The sequence below is a fragment of the Hemitrygon akajei genome, chromosome 5 (genome assembly GCF_048418815.1).
Source record: "Hemitrygon akajei chromosome 5, sHemAka1.3, whole genome shotgun sequence".
Classification (NCBI taxonomy): Eukaryota; Metazoa; Chordata; class Chondrichthyes; order Myliobatiformes; family Dasyatidae; genus Hemitrygon; species Hemitrygon akajei.
Window position 1 is genome coordinate 69,606,441 of NC_133128.1, and position 22,958 is coordinate 69,629,398.

The window sequence follows — 22,958 nt, forward strand, 5'->3', positions numbered from 1 at the left end:
AAACATCTCTGATAAAGGCTCAGGCATATATTTCGCTTTCAAAGCTCCCAAGGAAAATACATGAATTGTTTGTTTTAACCTACTGCTGAAAGATGGTGGAGGCAAAAAAACTTATTTTATCTTAGATGTGAATCAGATTTCTGCTGTGTAACAAAAAGCAGCAACGATAATGGCTTATGATTTGATTTTCTACCATCCAATCAAGGAATTTCACAGGCATCACCAATGGCAAAAACTTGACAGAGCCACACATGGAGGTTTCGTGATGATGAAGTGCTTGGACAATGAAGTAGGTTTTCAGGAATGTTCTAAAGGGAAATAGAGGCACAAAAAGTGTGGAGAAATTTAGTGAAGTCACCAAGCTGGAATGTTGCTTCAGTTTCTCTCTCCACATATGCTCTCTGGCCTGATAAATATTTTCAACCTACGTCTGTTTTCATTCCAAGTATGAGGGACTTCGATCATTTGAGGCTACAGAGAAGTGAAGAAAAACACAACCTGAAGGGAATGTCTTCAACAGCAAATGTAATAATGTCTCCACCGTGGGAACAAAATTTAACTCTACAGCACCATGGCTTCAAAAATTCAAGACCCACTTTATTGTGATTGTCAGCAAAGAGCTGTGACAGCAGAAAGGAAAGTGAAAATTATTTTTGTAGCACAAGTCTACAGGAATGAAATCCTAGATCTATGTATCTTTTGACCAGAAGGGTATTCTTCTGGGGCATACAGAGCAGGCATGCTGCCTGAAAGATTAACACGTCAATGGGGAGGTCTGTGTGACTAATATGACTACTTTCCTGTTGTGGGTTGAGAGCAAATTTCTCCTTGCTACTTGGAGAATTAAATTACGTGTCATTTAACATTTATGGTGATTTTAAAACCTTAACACCAATGCAGGTGAACACTCTAACTAAAGTTATGGTTGGTGAATATAAAATAATAATATACAGAGTGTGGAGCCTGTCAGCTGCAGAAGTTGAAATGGAAAAGGAAAATCTTGGGAAGGGAAGAACTTGGGCAACGTTTCAACCGCTTTGTTCACGTATACTGACAACTACTACCTTTTTTTCCGAAGTATTTGGAGCCTATTAATTCAGGTTAATGAGGCTGGATAAGCGGTTCTTGCCATGCTGAAGGGAATACAAATAACCTTTCTCTTCCCCAGAAATATTCAGTATCTGAAAGGTACTGAAAATAGCCTGTAGTGAAAGCTTAGAGATATAATTTACAATCCAGTCATTGTCAACCACCAGTATTGGGATAGCTACTCTTTAAATGTGACAGATATTTTCCATAATGCTCTGTGAATATCAAACTCAATGGACTCAAGGTTTGACTGTGCTATATAATGAACGCTCTCGTCTGCCTGCTGTCCTGGAGTTGGAGCTGTTATTAGTAGTGCTGCATATCTGCTATTTCAAACCAGGTTTAAGGATAGTGCCACCTGTGTTATTAAATGACTGCATTCCATTGTGGGAGGTGAATGGGGGAATAGGTATTTCCTGACTGTGCCTACCTAGTGGCACAATGAGAATTAATTTGCTACAATGACTTCACTGGTTTGAGAAGACAGCTCATAACTGTCTTTCTTCCAAAAAATTATGAATGGATATTTAAAGTTGTGGCAGATAGTGGTGTCTCTGCCTTCAGGTGTGAGTATCAAAGTCTTATATTGGTCAAGGCAATTGACAGGAGGGCCTTGTTGATTGCCTCGGTGGTATTATTGCCTCTAGGTATTATCTCGATAGCCAAAGTGAAGATGTGACAGAGGGAAATGAATGCTAGTACTTAGTAAGTTGCTGCAAGGTCCTTAAAAGATCAATCGTCTCATACAAAATGGCGACACCAGAGCCTTCATCATATAAACCCTCTTCGCTTCTACTTTCTCCAGCAGTGGCTGCACCACAATTAGCTATGTCTCATTCATTCATGTAGCCCTCCACTGAGTCTCATTCGTTCATGTTGGCCCACCTACACCTCCCACATCACATATTTCAGCATGACAGGCTTGTGAACAAAACACACACTTTGTACACATACACTCTTTGTTTGATGAAGGCAAGCTGGAATAGAGCAAGGGGCATGCAGAAATAGCAGAAGAAGCTGATCCCATCATACAAGCTCTCCACTACAGTGCAAACATTTTGAAATCCTGGTTCTAATTTTGAATTCTGTTTCTTTAAAAAAAAAAATCCTCACAGTATGGAATAAAAGCATCATTTTACTAGTATGTTTTCTTCCTTGAAAGAATTGGTCTTTTATAGATGTAAAACATACTGTCAGTACTATTGAAATACCAGTTGGCAAACATTATTATACATAGGATTAGAATTTTTATTCAGCTTCTGTGATTCATTGGTTTATGATTTCTTATACTCAATTTTTGCTTTCACAACCAAACTTCATAGATTTCAGAATCTTCAATGAAGTGTTGTCTCATCTTTTGAGTTGGCCATCCTCCCAGAGCAGAAAATCTTTCTGAATTTTCTGAATCAATGATGTGATGCACAATCATTTATCATGACTCTAGTTTCTGACACAATCTCTTTACTTTGTTTCTTTCCAATTTACATGGAAGTCTGTTTATATAGCTGCTGAAAGGCCATCAAATTTATCTTGCTCTGTGCATCGATCTGATTTTCCTTCTAATTGCATTAATAGATGTGTTCTGCACTGATCCTAATAAGCACAATTCCTTGCTACAAAATGATTTCTCTATTTCCAGTGCTATGTTTTCAGAGATCAGCAATGTTAGCTCATACACAGTATTCACCATGTGAGGCATAATTAAATATGCTTTAGGAGTGAATTGAGGTGTAAACTTGGATGCAGAATGCACGTTGAAACCGTGGTTACATTATGAGCAGGCCATCCCTATGCCCAGAAGATGTCAGGCAATTAACATGAATGAACATGCAAGGCACTTTTGTCATCACTATTACCACATGAGGCCATGGTTACATGATGAAGAGCTGCTGCAAATGAATTAAACCCTTATTGATAAAGTAGGTCCAAAGGACTACTGTAATTTTTGTGTGGGGTTGTGGGGGGAATGGAAAAAGAGAGTACGAAATGTTGGGGGGCACTGTTGGGAAAGCCATTATGAATCTGATTTCTGATCATTATACAAAGTCTTTTATTGTTTTGGTGATTGTGGCCCAAAATGCTCAATCTTTTCTTCAACTCCAACTCTTACAGCCTCATCCACCATGCCCTCCGCTGTCACTGCAATCCCAAGTGCAACAGTGGAGAAGTTTTTGACCTTGACAGGTCTCCTCGTAATTTACCGGTTTGCTTTGCTATATTGGAAGAGCTTCTTGTTGGCAACTCTTGAAAGACATATTTCAATCACAGCATGATACAACACAGGTTAGTTTACGGCTCACAGTTAATCTCTGCCATTCTGCAAAAGAAAAATCATGAAAGCATCGCGCACAGAATGTGCACAGGAAAAGCACTCCCAGGCGACAAACAAACAAACTGGCACGGGATCTGAGTACTGTACCATTTTACAGGATGTTTCAAAATGTGAATTTGTAGATGATTGTGAGGAACATTGCAGGAATCACATCATATAATCACTGAAAATACAAATATATCGTATTTATAATTGTGTCAGAAGGGAATAATTCTTCCAGAGTTGTGGATTTAAAATTAGTGCCATTGCTGCATGTCGGCAATAAATGAGCTGTCAAGATCTGTAGTCTGTTTTACTTTGGAAGAGTTCAAGTCTCACTTTTGGAAAAAGGAGCTGATACTAACTCCTCAGTGGAATGTGCTATTGTCAGAGCAGTGTCTTCAGTAACAAGACTTCCAGGAGTATTGCAAAGAGCACGGTAAAATAGAATTTGGTGCCAAAGGGCACCAATCTCAACATAAAGCAAGAGAAAGCTGCCTACATTGGGGGTCATGATGCAACTGCACGTCCTTGATGTCTGTTGTATCCAGGAATTAATGAGAGTAAATTCACTGGAATTGGAATTACCAAGGCACCTTTGTGTACTTGGTTAATCAGCAATACACTTTTGCTGCGGGCAAAATGTTTTAGAATGTATTAATCCAGAATTGAAGTAAACTAAAATTGCAAGAAATATACAATGAGGCAGCATTCATGGAGGGATGAACAGAGTTAGCAGATCCAATTATTGATCGTTGTACCAAAAGACAGGAGCTTCAAACATTAATTGAGCCAAGTGACTTTAAATGCAGTCTTACCTGCGGAGTTTTACCAGCCTTTTCTTGTTTTATTTCACACTTCCAGAATTTTGCTTTCATCTGATGTAATTGAATCCTTTTTAAAATTCATATTAACCCTAGAGAACTTGCCTCAGACATTCAAAGCTCGAGAGAATGGAAATATTAACACAGTTTACAAACGTCACAGTTTGCTTGCAGAACAGCACAACCAATAAGGCATCTGCAGATTCTATAAAGGGGGTATTAAATCTTGCAGCTCTGGTCAAAGTTTTGTCACACGAGAACAGTGATCGAATCACGGCTGCTTTCTTTTGACTATGTCCAGTTGTACATGCATTAATTGACATTTATGCTATTGATCTGCAGATGTACCACAGTTCCTGGCAGTCGACTAGTCCTCAGGTTATGATAGAATTTCATTCCTGGAGTCCAGCACTGAAAGAGCCGCAATGGGAGAATGAGCAGGCGTGGGGAGAATGGATGCCCGGCTGCTTCACTGATTCCGTGCATTAATGAATGATTCTGAACAGGGTTCCCAGCTTCGCTTGGCTAGTCCTGGCCCTGACTGTTGTGACACTGGGGAGGCCAGTGGGATGCATGTGGGGAAAGAAGGCCCTGTTCCCCTCCCAGAGGTCACTGACAAATTTATCCCCATCCCCCCCCCCCCCCCCGCTGGTCGCCCAAGTGCTTATTATTGTGCAGGTTGGCCATAAATTGGGCTATTCTGACTTGGAGAAAAACTGTATGTGGAATCAGGGCAGGATTTATCCTGTAAACTGTGGATCACACAATCCAACTCCAGTGGAGCTGAGCTTCATTCCAATTTTTTTGCCTGGAACATTCAGATTATACCTTGTGAGTTAAAGTGAATACACATAAATGTGAAAGTAGGACACACTGGATAACTTAACGTTTACTGTTATGATTTTTTTACTCCCTTCTTTCTCTTCATCTTCTCAGCTTTCATCTTTTCTTTCCTAATGTCATCTGTTATGTTTTGTAACTTCAAAACATTAAACTAATTCAAATGAAAACACTTGAGTCGGAAATGTAGGTCTAACTTCGAGTATACTTTAAGCAAGGTGTGCCCATAACTTGACAGTGGGGTGTCGTATGGAATTCACGTATTTATACATAAAACCCATAATAAGTTATTCAAATGAACAAGAATGCTTACTCAAGATACACACACACACACACACAGGGTTATTCAACTGTATCTGAAATATTAAATACATAACACTCCTCCTTGCTTAGCTATAAACTTCAAATCAATAGAATGTATCTCAACTATAAACACAGCATACTACAGTAGCTAATAAAACTACTATATACAGACATCCACAACATAGTAAATTTTAAATTGTTCCTTCAGGCTGCGGGGGATTTCTTGCTCTTGCGGGAAACGTCTTTCCTGACAAGGGGAGTCCTTCTGCTTGGCAGGTGAGAGTTGTGGCTGTGAAAACAGCCTCAGGTTCTGGGGCCTCTTCCATTGTGGTTATAGGTGTTGACTCTGAGACTGCAGGAAGTAGTTCTGACAGCTCTGGACAGCTTTTTTCTCCTTTTCTTTCTCTGGATCTACTTCAATCCCTTTTTCTTTCTCATGTTCCTTCTCTCTTTCACACAATTGTCTTTCTCATTCATATTCTTTCCCTCCATCTCTTCCCTCCTTTTTTTCCTTCTAATCTGTGTATCTTGATCTTGGGAAGGTCCATTTAGTTCACTGGAGTATTCTCTTATTAAACCTTCTATTGCTCCCTTTATATAACCATATAACAGTCAATCACAGCACAGAAACAGGCCATTCTGGCCCTCCTAGTCCATGCTGAACTCTTAATCTCACCTAGTCCCACCTACCCGCACTCAGCCCATAACCCTCCACTCCTTTCCTGTCCATATACCTATCCAATTTTACCTTAAATGACACAACTGAACTGGCCTCTACTACTTCTACAGGAAGCTCATTCCTCACAGCTATCACTCTCTGAGTAAAGAAATACCCCCTCGTGTTTCCCTTAAACTTTTGCCCCCTAACTCTCAAATCATGTCCTCTCGTTTGAATCTCCCCTACTCTCAATGGAAACAGCCTATTCACGTCAACTCTATCTATCCCTCTCAACATTTTAAATACCTCAATCAAATCCCCCCGCAACCTCCTACGCTCCAATGAATAGAGACCTAACTTGTTCAACCTTTCTCTGTAACTTAAGTGCTGAAACCCAGGTAACATCCTAGTAAGTCGTCTCTGCACTCTCTCTAATTTATTGATATCTTTCCTATAATTCGGTGACCAGAACTGTACACAATATTCCAAATTTGGCCTTACCAATGCCTTGTACAATTTTAACATTACATCCCAACTTCTGTACTCAATGCTCTGATTTATAAAGGCCAGCGTTCCAAAAGCCTTCTTCACCACCCTACATGAGACTCACCTTCAGGGAACTATGAACTGTTATTCCTAGATCTCTCTGTTCCACTGCATTCCTCAATGCCCTACCATTTACCCTGTATGTTTTATTTGGATTATTCCTGCCAAAATGTAGAACCTCACACTTCTCAGCATTAAACTCCATCTGCCAACGTTCAGCCCATTCTTCTAACCGGCATATATCTCCCTGCAAGCTTTGAAAACCCACCTCATTATCCACAACACCTCCTACCTTAGTATCATCAGCATACTTACTAATCCAATTTACCACCCCATCATCCAGATCATTTATGTATATTACAAACAACATTGGGCCCAAAACAGATCCCTGCGGCACCCCGCTAGTTACCGGCCTCCATTCCGATAAACAATTATCCACCACTACTCTCTGGCATCTCCCATCTAGCCACTGTTGAATCCATTTTATTACTCCAGCATTAATACCTAACGACTGAACCTTCTTAACTAACCTTCCACGTGGAACTTTGTCAAAGGCCTTGCTGAAGTCCATATAGACTACATCCACTGCCTTACCCTCGTCAACATTCCTCGTAACTACTTCAAAAAATTCAATAAGGTTTGTCAAACATGACCTTCCACGCACAAATCCATGCTGGCTACTCCTAATCAGATCCTGTCTATCCAGATAATTATAAATACTATCTCTAAGAATACTTTCCATTAATTTACCCACCACTGATGTCAAACTGACAGGTCTATAATTGCCAGGCTTACTTCTAGAACCCTTTTTAAACAATGGAACCACATGAGCAATACGCCAATCCTCCGGCACAATCCCCATTTCTAATGACATCTGAAAGATCTCCGTCAGAGCTCCTGCTATCTCTACACAAACTTCCCTCAAGGTCCTGGGGAATATCCGGTCAGGACCCGGAGATTTATCCACTTTTAAATTTCTTAAAAGCGCCAGTACTTCCACCTCTTTAATTGTCATAGGTTCCATAACTTCCTTACTTGTTTCCCACACCTTACACCATTCAATATCCTTCTCCTTAGTGAATACCGATGAGAAGAAATTGTTCAAAATCTCTCCCATCTCCCTCGGCTCCACACATAGCTGACCACCCTGATTCTCTAAGGGACCAATTTTATCCCTCACTATCCTCTTGCTTTTAATATAACTGTAGAAGCCTTTCGGATTTACTTCCACCTTATTTGCCAACCCAAACTCATAACTTCTTTTAGCTTTTCTAATCTCTTTCTTAAGTTTCCTTTTACATTCTTTATATTCCTCGAGCAATTCCTTTACTCCATGCTGCCTATATCTATTGTAGACATCCCTCTTTTTTCGAACCAAGTTTCTAATATCCCTTGAAAACCATGGCGCTTTCAAACCTTTAACCTTTCCTTTCAACCTAACAGGAACATAAAGATTCTGTACCCTCATAATTTCACCCTTAAATGACCTCCATTTCTCTATTACAGCCTTCCCATAAAACAATTTGACCCAATCCACTCTCTCTAAATCCCTGCACATCTCCTCAAAGTTAGCCTTTCTCCAATCAAAAATCTCAACTCTAGGTCCAGTCCTGTCCTTCTCCATAATTATATTGAAGCTAATGCTATTGTGATCACTGGACCCGAAGTGCTCCCCAACACATACATCTGTCAGCTGACCTATCGCATTCCCTAACAGGAGATCCAACACTGCCCCATCTCTAGTCGGTACTTCTATGTATTGTTGCAAAAAACTATCCTGCACACATTTCACAAACTCTAAACCATCCAGCCCTTTTACAGAATGAGCTTCCCAACCTATGTGTGGAAAATTAAAATCTCCCACAATCACCACCTTCTGATCTTCTGATCTGATCTCTTCTCCTGGTTTCCTCATCCACAAATTTATCTGACAGATCCTCTGATTTCTTATCCCCATTGACTCCTTTCTTTTTGGCCTTCCATTCATCCAGGTGGGCTTTTGTGTTTGCATCTACTTTTACAAACAGCTTTTTGATTCCCATCTCACTTGAAATTCATGCAATAACGTCATTGCATGCAGAGTACAAAGTAGATTCTGGTTCCTTGTACACACAAAAGCTGAATGCTTGCAACTTTCCTGAAGATCCTTGAACTCTGTTCCAGCTTAAAACCATGCCATGTTTCCCAAGTAAATGCCTGATTAACATATCAGAAGCTTTCTCAGATATGTTGACACAAAAACTGTTGTAGTCGGACCACTACTTTCATCACTTTCAGAATTTTTATGAGAAGCTTGGTCAGAGAATTATAGAAAAGTACAGCAAAGATACAGACCCTTTGGCCCATCTAGATCATCTAAACTACTTAAACTACCTACTCCCATTGGCCTGTACCAGAACCATAGCAATCCATACCTCTCATATCATTGTACCTATCCAAAATTCTCCTAAATGCTGAAATTAACCCCGTATCCACCACTTGCACTGGCAGCTCATTCCACACCCTCACCACCCTCTGAGTAAAGATGTTTACCCTCATGTTCCCTTTAAACGTTTCACCTTTCACCCTTAACCCATGATCTCTCATTGTGTCCCATCCATCCTCAGTGGAAAAAGCCTGCTAGCATTTACCCCATCTATACCTCTCATAATTTTGTATACCTCTATTAAATCCGCCTTCAATCTTTACGTAACAATGAATAAAGTCCTAACCTATTCAAATTTTCCTTATAACTCAGGTCCTCCAGTTCTGGCAACATCTTTGTGAATTTTCACTGTACTCTTTCAACCTTGTTTACATCTTTCCTGTAGGTAGGTGACCGAAACTGCACACAATACTCCAAATTAGGCCCCACCAATATCTTCTACAATTTCAACATAACATCCCATCTCCGGTACTCAATACTTTGATTTATGAAAACCAATGTGCCAAAAGCTTTCTTTAAGACCCTATCTATCTATACCAGCACTTTCAACTAATTAAGAACATGTATTCCCATACTCTTAGTTCTACCACACTTCTCAGTGCCCTAACTTTCACTGCATAAGACCTTTCTGGGTTGGTCCTCACAAAGTGCAACACCTCACACTTGTCTGCATTAAATTCCATCTGCCATTTTTCAGCCCATTTTTCCAGCTGGTTCAGGTCCTGCTGCAAGTTCTGATAGTCTTCCTCATTGTCCACTATATTCCCAATCTTGGTATTATCCCCACGTTTGCTGATCCATTTAACCACATTATTAGCAAGATCATTGATATAGGTGACCAACAACAATGGACACAACACCAAGCCCTGCGGCACACCACTAGATATAGGCCTCCAGTTAAAGAGGCAACCATTCTCTGGCTTCTCCCACAAAGCCAATGAACCTTCTTGACCAATCTCCCATGCAGGACCTGGTCAAATACCTTGCTAAAGTCCATGTAGACAACATCCACGACCTTGTTTTCATCAACTTTCCTGGTAACTGCCTCAAAAAATTTTACAAGATTGGTTAGACATGACCTACCATGCACAAAGGCATGTTGGTGATTCCTAATCGCAGGTAGGCGATGCTTGTTTAAAAGTACAGAAGGGTCAAGCGAGGTGTCTGTTGTTGGGTGTAGGCCAGCAGTGAGAGTAGGAATGTCATGCTTTGTCTTAAAGGAGGCTTCAGAAGAGGTGTTGACTCTGGGTAGGCTTCTATTAAGGTTTCCTTTTTCTTTCTCTCTTACTGTACCTAGTGTAGCAAATGGCTGTTATATGTTCTTCATACCGGTTGTTGGAGTCTTGGGAAATCCAGAGTCTCCCAGGGAACTACATCTGCGTGAAGTGCATCCAGCTGCAGCTCCTTGAAGATATGTTAGGGATCTGGAGCAGCAGCTGGATGACCTTCAGCTTGTATGGGAAAATGAGAAGATCATCGATTAGAGGAAAGAAGTCACCCCCAAGTTGCAGGAGGAGAATAGCTGGGTGACTGTCAGAAAAAAAGCAAATATGAATAGGCAGTGAACACAGAGCACTCTTGTTGCTTAACAATAAGTATACTGCTTTGGATACTGTTGTGGGAGTTGACCTTCCAGGGTAATGCCGCAGAGACAAGGTTGCTGGCACAGATCGTGGGTCCGTGGTGCAGAAAGGTAAGTGGGAGAAGAAGGGAGCGGTAGTAATAGGGGATTCAATAGTCAGAGGAACAGACAGGAGATTCTGAGGATGTGAGTGGGACACCCAAATGGTATGTTGTCTCCCAGGTGCCAGGGTCAGGGATGTCTTGGATTGCATCATCAACATTTTGAAGAGGGAGGGAGAGCAGCCAGATGCCTTGGTACATATTGGTACCAATGATATAGGAAGGAAAAGCAAAGAGGTCCTGAAAAGAGAATTTAGAGAGCTAGGTAGAAAGCTGAGCAGCTGGATCTCCCGGGTAGTAATTTCTGGATTGCTGTCTGTGCCACTTGCCAGTGAGGGTAGAGACAGGATAATTTGGCAAATCTATGAGTGCCTGAGAAGCTGGTGCAGGGGATAGGGCTTCAGGTTCTTGGATCACTGGGATCTCCTGGGGGAGGTATAACCTGTTCAAAAGTGATGGGTTGCTCCTGAACCGGAGGGGAACCAAGATTCTTGTGGGCAGGTTTGTTAGAGCTGTCAGGGAGGTTTAAACTAAATTGGCAATGGGTTAGGAACTGGAGTGAAGGGACAGGATAGGATGGATGGTAAAAAAGCAAAGATAGCATGCAGTCAGACTGTCAGGAAGGGCAGGCAGATGATGGGACAAAATTGCAGTGAGCAGGATGAGTATCAGTGCATTAGGGATGCAGAATCAAAAAGGGTAGCAAATACAGTGCTCAAACTGCTATATCTCAATGCACAGAGTATAAGAAATAAGGTAGATGATAATTTTGCACTATTACAGATTGTCAGGAATGATGTTGTGGCCAACACTGAATCGTGGCTGAAAGATGGTTGCAGTTGGAAGCTAAATGTCCAAGGTTACATTTTGTATTGGAGGGACTGGAAGGTAGGCAGAGGGGGGTGGCATGGCTCTACTGGTAAAGAATGGCATCATATCAGTAGAAAGATGTGACATAGGATCAGAAGATGCTGAATCCTTGTGGGTTGTGTTAAGAAACTGCAAGGGTAAAAGGACGCTGATGGCAGTTATATACAGGCCTCCCAAAAGTGGCTGGGATGTGGACCACAGATTATAGCAGGAAAAAGAAAGGGCGAGTCAAAAGGGCAATGTTATGATAGTCATGGGAGATTGCAACATGCAGGTCGAGTGGGAAAATTAAGTTGGAAATGGATCTCAGGAGAGTGAGTTTGTTGAATGCCTAGGAGATTTTTAGAGCAGCTTGACATTGAACCTACTAGGGGATAAGCTATACTGGATTGAATGTTATGTAATGGACTGGAGATGATTAGGGAGCTTAAGGTAAAAGAATCCTTAGGAGGCAGTGATTACAATATGATTGAGTTCAACTTGAAATTTCATGGGGAGAAAGTAAAATCTGATATAGCAGTATTTCAGTAGATTAAAGGAAATTACAGTGGAATAAGAGAGGAATTGGCCAAAGTAAATTGGAAGGAGCTGCTGGCAGGGATGACAGCAGAGTAGCAGTGGTGTGAGTTTCTGGCAAAAATGAGGAAAATGCAGGATAGATGTATTCCAAAAAACAAAGGAATACTCAAGTGACAAAGTAGTACAACCATGGCAGGCAAGGGAAGTCAACGCTAATGTAAAAGCAAAAGAGAGGGCATACAACATAGCAAAAATTAGCAGGAAGTCGGAGGATTATGAACCAACAGAGAGTGACTAAAAGAATCCTTTGGAGGGAAAAGATGAAATATGAAAGCAAGCTAGCAAACAATATCAAAGTGGATAGTAAAAGCTTTTTCAAGTGTGTAAAAAATAAAAGGGAGATGAGAGTGTATATAGGACTGCTAGAAAACTGAAGCCAGAGCAATAATAACAGGGGCCAAGGAGATGGCAGATGAACTAAATAAGCATTTTGTATCAGTCTTCCCTAAGTCACCCGGACCAGATGAATTGCACCCTAAGGTTCTGAAAGAGGTAGTGGTAGAGATTGTGGATGCATTAGCAATGATCTTTCAAAAATCATTGCACTCTGATATGGTGACAGAGGACTGGAAAATTGCAAATGTCACTCCACTCTTTAAGAAAGGAGGAAGGCAGCAGAAAGAAGTTATAGACTAGTTAGCTTAACTAGCTTGGGAAGGTTTGATTCAATTGTTAAGGATGAAGTTTATGGAGTTTTGGAGACACAGGATGAAGTCAGCATAGTTTCCTTAAGAGAAAATCTTGCTTGTTGAAATTCTTTGAGGAGTCACACATAGGATAGATATGAGGGATGTAGTGGACGTTGTGTATTTGGACTTCCAGAAGGCCTTTGACAAGGTTCCACACATGAGGCTGCTTACCAAGTTAAGAGCTCATGGTATTACAGGAAAGTTACTGGCATGGTTAGAACATTCGCTGATTGGTACGAGGCAGCAAGTGGGAGTAAAAGGATCCTTTTCTGGTTGGCTGCCAGTGACTAGTGGTGTTCCTTAGGTGTCGGTGTTGGGACCACTTCTTTTAATACTGTACATAAATGATTTAGATAATGATACGGATGGCCTTGTTGCCAACTTTGCAGATGATATGAAGATTAGTGGAGATGCAGCTGGTGTTGACAAAACAAGTAGGCTGCAGAGGACTTAAACAGATTATGAGAATGGGCAAGAGAGTGACAAATGAAATACCATGTTGGAAAATACATGGTCATGCACTTTGGTAGTTTAAATAAATGTGCAAACTAATGGTGTAATCCTGTTCCCATGTCTTACGGTCTAGATAGATAGATAGATACTTTATTCATCCCCATGGGGAAATTCAACTTTTTTCCAATGTCCCATACACTTGTTGTAGCAAAACTAATTACATACGGTACTGAACTCAGTAAAAAATATGATATGCATCTAAATCACTATCTCAAAAAGCATTAATAATAGCTTTTAAAAAGTTCTTAAGTCCTGGCGATAGAATTGTAAAGCCTAATGGCATTGGGGAGTATTGACCTCTTCAGCCTGTCTGAGGAGCATTGCATCGATAGTAACCTGTCGCTGAAACTGCTTCTCTGTCTCTGGATGGTGCTATGTAGAGGATGTTCAGAGTTTTCCATAATTGACCGTAGCCTACTCAGCGCCCTTCGCTCAGCTACCGATGTTAAACTCTCCAGTACTTTGCCCACGACAGAGCCCGCCTTCCTTACCAGCTTATTAAGACGTGAGGCGTCCCTCTTCTTAATGCTTCCTCCCCAACACGCTACCACAAAGAAGAGGGCGCTCTCCACAACTGACCTATAGAACATCTTCAGCATCTCACTACAGACATTGAATGACGCCAACCTTCTAAGGAAGTACAGTTGACTCTGTGCCTTCCTGCACAAGGCATCTGTGTTGGCAGTCCAGTCTAGCTTCTCGTCTAATCAGACCATATCTATCAAAATACTCATATATCTGGTCCCTTAGAATACCTCCCAATAACTTGGAATATGCTTTCAAGCCAGAGGCTCTGAGGTTGGCACCAATGCCTGTTTGCCCTCTGTTTGACAATGCTTCATGGAGATAGCTGTGGCATCATCCAATACCTTTCCTCCCTCGCTTTCAGGTAGCTTCATTGCAGGGGATGTGGCATGCAAATTGTTGATAATGTCCAATCAAATTGTAGTTGCCTCAGCCAATCACACCTCCATAAGGCTGGTCCTTCTGGTTTTACCACATACATGCTCAATGTGGTTTGTTGGTTGTTGTATTTTGCACTTACGACTGTCATTCCCACAGGAGTTATCTTTTCTCCAATATAAATTCTTAGTTGGATATCTGCAGGCTTTAGTTTAATATCTTGGAAATGCCATTTAAACTCATGTGAAACAGCTGAACCAGTGTCTAATTCCATTTTAATTAATTTACCGTTAACTTCTGGCATAAGCCATATTGTATGTCTATTGTTAGCTTTCGCACTGTAAATCTCAACGGTACTCAATCCTGCATCACTCTCACCATTATCAGATACTTCATCGACAGCATGCAGATTAGTGCTCTGTTTTAAACTGCAATTTGACTTTCTACCTTTCTGTCTTCCCTAAGCAGTCCATTGACTTTTGTTTGCCTGACCTGCTCTTTATGAGTGTCCTACTTTCTTGCATTATCTGCAATTTCACCTTTAAACCCGCAGTTTGTTGTATGTAAGTCTCTGCCATAACAGTAACACAATTTGTTCAGCCAGACAAATTTCTGTTTAGATGCTGCAAATTTATTCATGCCCACTTTTATTCCTGACTGCAACTCAGTTGCATCTCTGTCTGTGGTTTCCATTGAAACAGTGATTTTAACTGATCTTTTCAACATAAGTTGTGCTTCAGTTTGAAGCCATTTCTTTATACTTTCTTTTGAGATTCTGCAAATTAAACAGAATATCTGAGCAATATTAGCCCCACTGCTGAACTGACAATGCTCAGACAACAATTCAGCCATGTATTCTGAAATGGACTCCCCCTTTTATTGATTCCACTTATAAACAATGGCATTTTTTCTAAATGCTCCTGCATTACTCCGAGAATATTAGACAAGCTCATTTCTGTTGGTTTCATGGAGCTGTCAAACTTTGAAGCAAACTGTATGCCTTTAAATCTAATACTCTCAGCAAAATTGTTATTTGTTTCTCATTGGCTATTTCATTTACTTCAGAATATTGTTCAATTAGCTCAGTATATAACACTCAGTTATCTGTTATGTAATCAAACATGTCAATCTTTCTGATGTAGCCAGCTATTTCTGTTGTTTTAATGAGTCACCTTGGACTTACTCATTATGAACCCATGAATTTCTCCATTTACTACCTTTTTTTAAAACTGGATAGTGTTTTCCCTTTCAAGTTTTTTAAAAAAAATTTGAGGCTCAGCCGAGTTTCTCACTGTGCTTCAACAGGTCACTAGCCATCTCAGGTTAATTTTAAAAATACCTTGTTGCCAATGTTATGTTTTGTAACTTCAAAACATTAAATTAATTCAAAGGAAAACACAGGCGTCCAAGATGTGTGTCAAGTTTACTTTAAGTGAGGTGCGCCTGTATCACGTGGTAGCGTGATGATATATGCATTCATGTATTTATACATATAACCCATAATGAATTATTTAAATGAACAAGAATGCTTAATCAAACAAAATATATACAAGATTATTCAAATGTAACTGAAATACTAAATATACAACATTATCACTCCAAACCCTTTTCACTGGACATTGCCTGAGACACAGACTTTATGTTCTTGAATTGTTCTTTTAAAATTTCCTTGTTGTTTACAAACAGGTAAAATAGAATGGCAATTCAATTTGATAAAGCTGGGGAGACAAGTCCTCTGTTTTGGCCCAATTATCAGTCTTGTTATCATAAATATCAATTCGGAGCAAGAAGGCTGTGAGTGAACTGATGATTTTTAGGAGTGAAGAGAGTTTTTTACTACTCGGGTTAAAGAGAGGCGCGACTGTGCAGATGCGTGACGTCAGCCAGTAGAGTGTGAAAGGTTTAAACAGAAGGCCGCCATATCCAGCAGGCAGTGGAGTGAGAGGCAGCAGAGTGGTAGGGCTTTGAGTGAGAGGCAGCTAAGTGGTAGGGCTTTGGCTCAACGGGCTTTGGTGGTAATGGGACAAGGCGAGGTAGGAAGTATGTGTGTGAGGCCAGTTTTCTGTGATCCAGAATTGACTTGCCCACAGAAGGCAAAGAGTGGTTCTAAATGGGTCATATTCTACATGGAGGTCAGTCACCAGGTGGGTGTCTCAGGGATCTGGTCAGGGAACCTTACTCTTCATGATTTTTTATAAATGACCTGGATGAGGAAGTGGAGGGATGGGTTAGTAAATTTGCTGATGACACAAAGGTTGGAGGTGTTGTGGATAGTATGGAGGGCTGTCAGAGGTTACAGTGGGACATTGATAGGATGCAAAACTGGGCTGAGAAGTGGCAGATGGAGTTCAACCCAGATAAGTGTGAAGTGGTTCATTTTGGTAGGTCAAGTATGATGGCAAAATATAGTATTAATGGTAAGATGCTTGGCAGTGTGGAGGATCAGAGCGATCTTGGGGTCCGAGTCCATAGGATGCTCAAAGCAGCTTTGTAGGTTGACTCTGTGGTTAAGAAGGTGTATGGTGCATTGGCTGTCATCAATCGTGGAATTGCATTTAGGAGCGGAGAGGTAATGTTGCAGCTATATAGGACCCTGGTTAGACCCCACTTGCAGTATTGTGCTCAGTTCTGGTCGCCTCATTACAGGAAGAATGTGGAAGCTATAGAAAGGTTGCAGAGGAGATTTACAAGGATGTTGCCTGGATTGGGGAGCATGCCTTATGAGAGTAGTTTGAGTGAACGCGGCCTTTTCTCCTTGGAGCGAAGGAGGATGAGAGGTGACCTGATAGAGGTGTATAAGATGATGAGAGGCATTCATCGTGTGGATAGTCAGAGGCTTTTTCCCAGGGCTGAAATGGTTGCCACAAGAGGACACAGGTTTAAAGTGCTGGGGAGTAGGTACAGAGGAGATGCCAGGGCTAAGTTTTTTCCTCAGAGAGTGGTGAGTGCATGGAATGGGCTGCTGGCAATGGTGGTGGAGGCAGATATGATGGGGTCTTTAACAGACTTTTAGATAGGTACATGGAGCTTAGTAAAATAGCGGGCTATAGGTAAGCCTAGTAATTTCTAAGGTAGGGACATGTTTGGCACAACTTTGTGCACTGAAGGGCCTGTATTGTGCTGTAGGTTTTTCTATGTTTCTAAATGTAATTTTTACAAATGCTTCTTAATAGTTATTAGCTGTAATTTTACTGCTCTTCAGTAATCAAAAAGTCATATTAATTGTAGAAACAAATTGGTGGCATGATTGCATGAAGTGACAGATTCCTAAAGGTAAGTACGGTTTGGTTCAGTTAACCGGAGGGGATTCAGTAGAGTTGCTAACAAGGCAGTTGAATTCCCCATTCAGGAACTGAGCATAAAATCTGAGGAAACGTCAATGCAATGGTGAGGGAGTGCTTCATTCAAATATGTCAAGATGGATTGGAAATTTATTTGTATTTGAACATTGGTACCTGAGACCATAGTTGTGACAACTTTGCAATCAATATTTGTTTGACAGTCTCTAGCCTGAAGCAACTTGTATGGAAATATAACATGCTATTTCCCAAGTTTGCTGTGTTACACTTTGAACCTTCCTTCAGCTGTTGAATGTTAAAACAATAAAACCACAAAACCTAACATTCTAGCAAACTACAGATTTTGCCTGCCCTGTTGGGTGTTCCCAGTATTTGCTGTATAACTTCATATTTCAACATTTTGTTTTTCTTTGACATAACTGATTCCAATAAAAATTTGTATTAATATAAGAGGTGTTGGATTGGAAATCTTAAGCAGGACACCTTGAAACATTTAAGCAAACCTTGACAGTTTATTAGCAAAGAAATATGAGCAGAAAAAATCCATGTAGATTCAATAAGTGTGTATTTAAATCTTCTCAAGGCAAAGGGGGATTTGGAGTTTGCCTTTCTCACTTCTGTTATGAATTTTTAACTATTTGAAGAACAGCACAGTGCTGGAAATTGATTCAAAACCAGTGGGTATTCTAAGTAAATTGTGGCAATATGTGCCGTTCTTCTGTAAAGACCTTAAAATATTTGCAGGGTGAAATTCTTAATTTTCTGCATCTACTCCTGACAGCTTCTACACTTGTTTTGTTGAGCTCCTCTTTTGGAATGATGCAGAATATGGCTACAACAGCATGTTCTCTCTGGGGATCTCTGCAAAGAATGGTCTGAGGTTGCGATCAAAAGTTTTCTCCAAAGTTGCCATGGTGATAATGTTGATAAATATATACAGCGAGAATACACAATTGTGATCTTATTATTTGGTCCTGGCAACACTTTCCTTGGGCAGCCTGATTCCTTGATCACAGTCATGTCAACATAAAATTGTGAGTCACCAGTCAGTTGCCAGAAGAATGGCCCCTGACAATTTTCATCTTTACCCCTCTGTGGAATATTCTGAAACTAATCATGTGAGGAGTTGATTCAGGGGATTATGCTTTTGCACTGGCAGTAATGCTGATTTTGTGCAATGCCGTAAAATGAGCAATATTATATCGCATGCACACTGTATGACTTTCTTAATTTTCATTTCCATTTATTTTTCAGGTGAGGACCTCATAGTTGCTTCCACTTCTAGATAGGCTTGCTGTAATTGAGACTTAATGTAGGCACTGACCTGGCTTCATCAGAGTAGTCTGGCAAGTATTTGCATTTAGATAGCTCCTTTAACATAAAGAAATGTCCCTTGGGTGTCATGAATCATATTCATTCTAAAGTGACCAATAAACCAATCAGGTAGATAAGACTAAAAGCATTGGGATTGAGGAAATTTAAGGAGCCAGTGTTATATTCTTTAACTATCATGAAAGCTGTCCTGAATTAGTAGCTCTCCTCCTTTACTTTGAGAAATGAAACTTAATACAACTGGCTTCCTCAAGTATTATAAACTAATAGACAGTGTTCTCAGCTCTCCATTAATAATTGACTGAACTACTGTAAATTGAAAGCCCTCATACTAGTGTTAATATAATTTAGTCCCGATGAATAGCTTTCACACTAGATTGGTATAAGAGCTGTCACTTGCATTAGGAAATAGTGCATTTTAATAAAACTCTCTTACAAAGCAGGGTGAAGAACATATTGACACAGAGAAAGTGAAAAGCACTGAAGTAAATGTAATTTTGATTTAGTTATGTCTGACCAGAAGTGTGAGACTTTGAGGTTAAAGCTCCTTTGGTTTCCAAATTTTCTGAGGTGGTTCAGAAAGAGGAAATTGGAAATGTCTGGTAATAATTTGAACACTTTACAGTAAAAATGACAATGGTTCTCAAAGACCACTTAAACTTCAGCAAACCCAAAGTAATGAAGAAAGTTAAAGTAACATTTAACAATTTTAACCCTTCACCTGACCACCAGGTACTTTGACCTGAAATATAAACTGTTTCTCTTGCCTAACCTGCAGAATTTCTCCATCATATTCCATTTTTTATTTCAGTAACATGGTAAGGGGCGCTTCTGGGCCAGCTGGGATACAGTCAGATCTCATTGGAAGGCCACAGGAATTCACTGGGAACCATTTGCAGGGCTAAAACGTGACCTAAGATAGAAAGCAAGTTTATAGTGTTAAATGTTTTACCTTAGATTAATTCTGCTGAAGCACCAGGGGTCATCAACTTCACCATCTTTATCAATGTGCCATGTCATGAGGGGTCAATTGGCTCATATAAAGCTGGTGGAAGAGTTATGGCACCAAAAGCGTGGAAACCCTTCAGGAGATTTTGGAAATTGATGAGGTGTCAGTGGAAGGTGGAATGTGCTGCCATTTCTGGTTGAGCAGTGATTAAAGCTGTTGATTGGTACATCCCAAAACACAGTTTAGTTGTAGTCAGATACATAGAGCACTACAGCACAGAAACAAGAGCCGTTGGCTGATCTAGTTTGTGCTAAACTATTATTCTGCCTAGTTCCATCGACTTGCACCCTGACCATACCCCTCTATACTTCTCCCATCCATGTACCTATCCAAGCCTTTTTCAAATGTTGAAATTGAACCCATATCTTCCACTTCCACTGGCAGCTTGTTCCACACTCTCACCACCCTCTGAGAGAAGAAGATCCCCCCATTTCCCTTTAAACATTTCACCCTTCACCTTTAACCTCTGACTTCTAGTTCTAGAAGAACATTATGATCTCCCACAGCCCCCAGTGATCCTGTGATTTCATTCTCCAAGCCCAACGTGCTAGCAGCCTTCAGAAGGATGAACCCATGGAAAGTACTGAGATCTTTAATCTCTCACTTCGGCAGTCTGAGGTACCCACCGGCTTCAAGCAGGCTTCAATTATACTGGTCCTTAGAAGAACATTTTAACCTGCTTCAATGGCTATTGTCCAGTGGCACTTACATCCTCAGTGATGAAATGTCTTGAGAGATTGGTGATGGATTATATTAACTCGTGCCAGAGAAGTGACTTGGATCTGCTCTAATTTACCTGTTGGAGCACAGGTTTCCCAGCGGATGTCATCTCATTGAATCTTCACTCAACCTGGAACATCTGGACAGCAAAGGTGCATATATCAGAATGCTCTTTATCAACTACAACTTGGCATTCAATACCATCAACCTCTCAAAACTAATCAATAAGCTTTGAGATCTTGGCCTCAATACCACTTTGTGCAATTGGATCCTCAATTTCCTCACTTGCAGAACCCAGTTAGTTCAGATTGGCAACAACATCCCCTCCACAATCTCCATCAGGACAGGAGACCACAAGGCTGTGTGCTTAGCCACCTGCTCTACTCACTTTACACTTATGACTGTGTAGCTAAGCACAGCTCCAATGCCATATTCAAGTTTGCTGACAACACCACTGCCTTAGGCCAAGTCAAAGGTGGTGATAAATCAGCATATAGGAGGGAGACTGAAAATCTGGTTGAGTGGTGTCATAACGACAACCTTTTACTCAATGTCAGCAAGACCAAGAGTTGCTTATTAACTTTGGGAGGAGGAAACCAGAGAACATGAGCCAGTCCTAATCTGAGGATCAGAGGTGGAAAGGGTCAGCAACTTCAAATTCCTCAGTGTTATTATTTCAGACGATCTGTTCTGGGCCCAGCACATACGAGGAACTATGAAGAAAGCATAGCAGTACCTCTATTTCCTTTGGAGATTGTAGAAATTTGGCTCAGTAACTAAAACTTTGACAAACTTCTATAGATGTGTAGTGGAGAGTGTATTAACTGGTTGCATCACAGCCTGGTACGGAAACACCCTTGAATGGAAAATCCTACAAAAGTAGTGGATAAGGCCCTGTCAATCATAGACAAAGTCCTCCCCACCATTGAGCACATCTACATGAAGCAATGTCCCAGGAAAGCAGCATCAAGGACCCCCACCATCCAGGCCATGCTGGCTTCCCACTGTTGCCATCAGGAAGAAGGTACAAGAGCTTTGGGACCAGCAGGTTCAGGAGCAATGATTATCCCTCAACCATCCGGCTCTTGAATTAAAGTGGATAACTTCACTCAATTTCACTTGCCCCATCACTGAAATGTTTCCACAGCCTATGGACCTAACTTCCAAAGTCTCTTAATCTCATGCTCTCAATCTCATGTATTGTTCATTTATTTATTGATATATTAATTTGTTAATTATAATTATTTATTTCTTTTTGTATTTGCACAGTTTATTATCCTTTGTATACCAGTTGAACACTCAAGTTGGTATGGTCTTTCATTGATTCTATTATGGTTATTATTCTATTATAATTTATAATAGTCTGCAAGAAAATAAATCTCAGGGCTATATATGGTGACGTACATGTACTTTGATAATAGTTTGATAAACTTTAAAATCTCTCTCATTCTCCTTTGTTCCAGGGACTAAAATCCTAACCTGTTCAATCTTCCCCTATTACATATTTTATGGATATGTAGAATATTTCTATTATATTCTAAGATATCTTACTAACTCCCATCAGGAGTCTGTTTGTTGTTCATTTAAGTCAAAATTCAAGTAGTGTGCTTGTTATCTAGAAACAATCAGAGGAGATGGCAGCAGTGATCAAGAGGTAGCAAGCCGCTAGCTTTAGTAAGTGAAGTATTTCTTAAATGAAGTCAGTTGAAAGAAGGATGCACAATTTGGTTATGAATTCAAATTATCTGCAAGAAAGTGGTACTTGCAATAAAAGAGTGTCTTTAATCAGAAGGTCATGTCCATATCCTTGCTGAAAATTCAGTGTTTTGACTGCAATATCAAAGGCAACTTTATAGCCAAATGTCAAGGCTAATTAGTATGTTCACACTGCAGAGACAAGTACTGTGCACTGCATGCCACAGCTAACATAGCAGCAGATACTCTACCACCTGGATAACCTGCTCAATTATCGACACACGCCTGCCTTCTCATCAGCTTTCACATCAGCATTCCCTAAAACTTAGAAATTTTCCATTCGGAAAGTGGATGACCTCTGAAGTTTTGAAGCAGTGAACAATAATTTTTTGGTTCAGTTGACAAAATTACTCATAATGTAAACTCAAGAAACTATAATGTAATTGACTATCAAGTGACAAAGACTATAGTGGGAGAAACAGTGGCATCGACACCTAAGAGCATGTAATGGTGATAGAAAGGAAATGTCCAAACAGTCTAAAAGGGTTTCCCCAAACCATGATGGCTGGTAAGATCTGATGAAATATTTTCACCCTCTTCTCCACACTCCCTGCAGCCAAGTCACGTTGAGTCACCAAAACATCCTCACTGCCCATCAGCAGTTTTTATA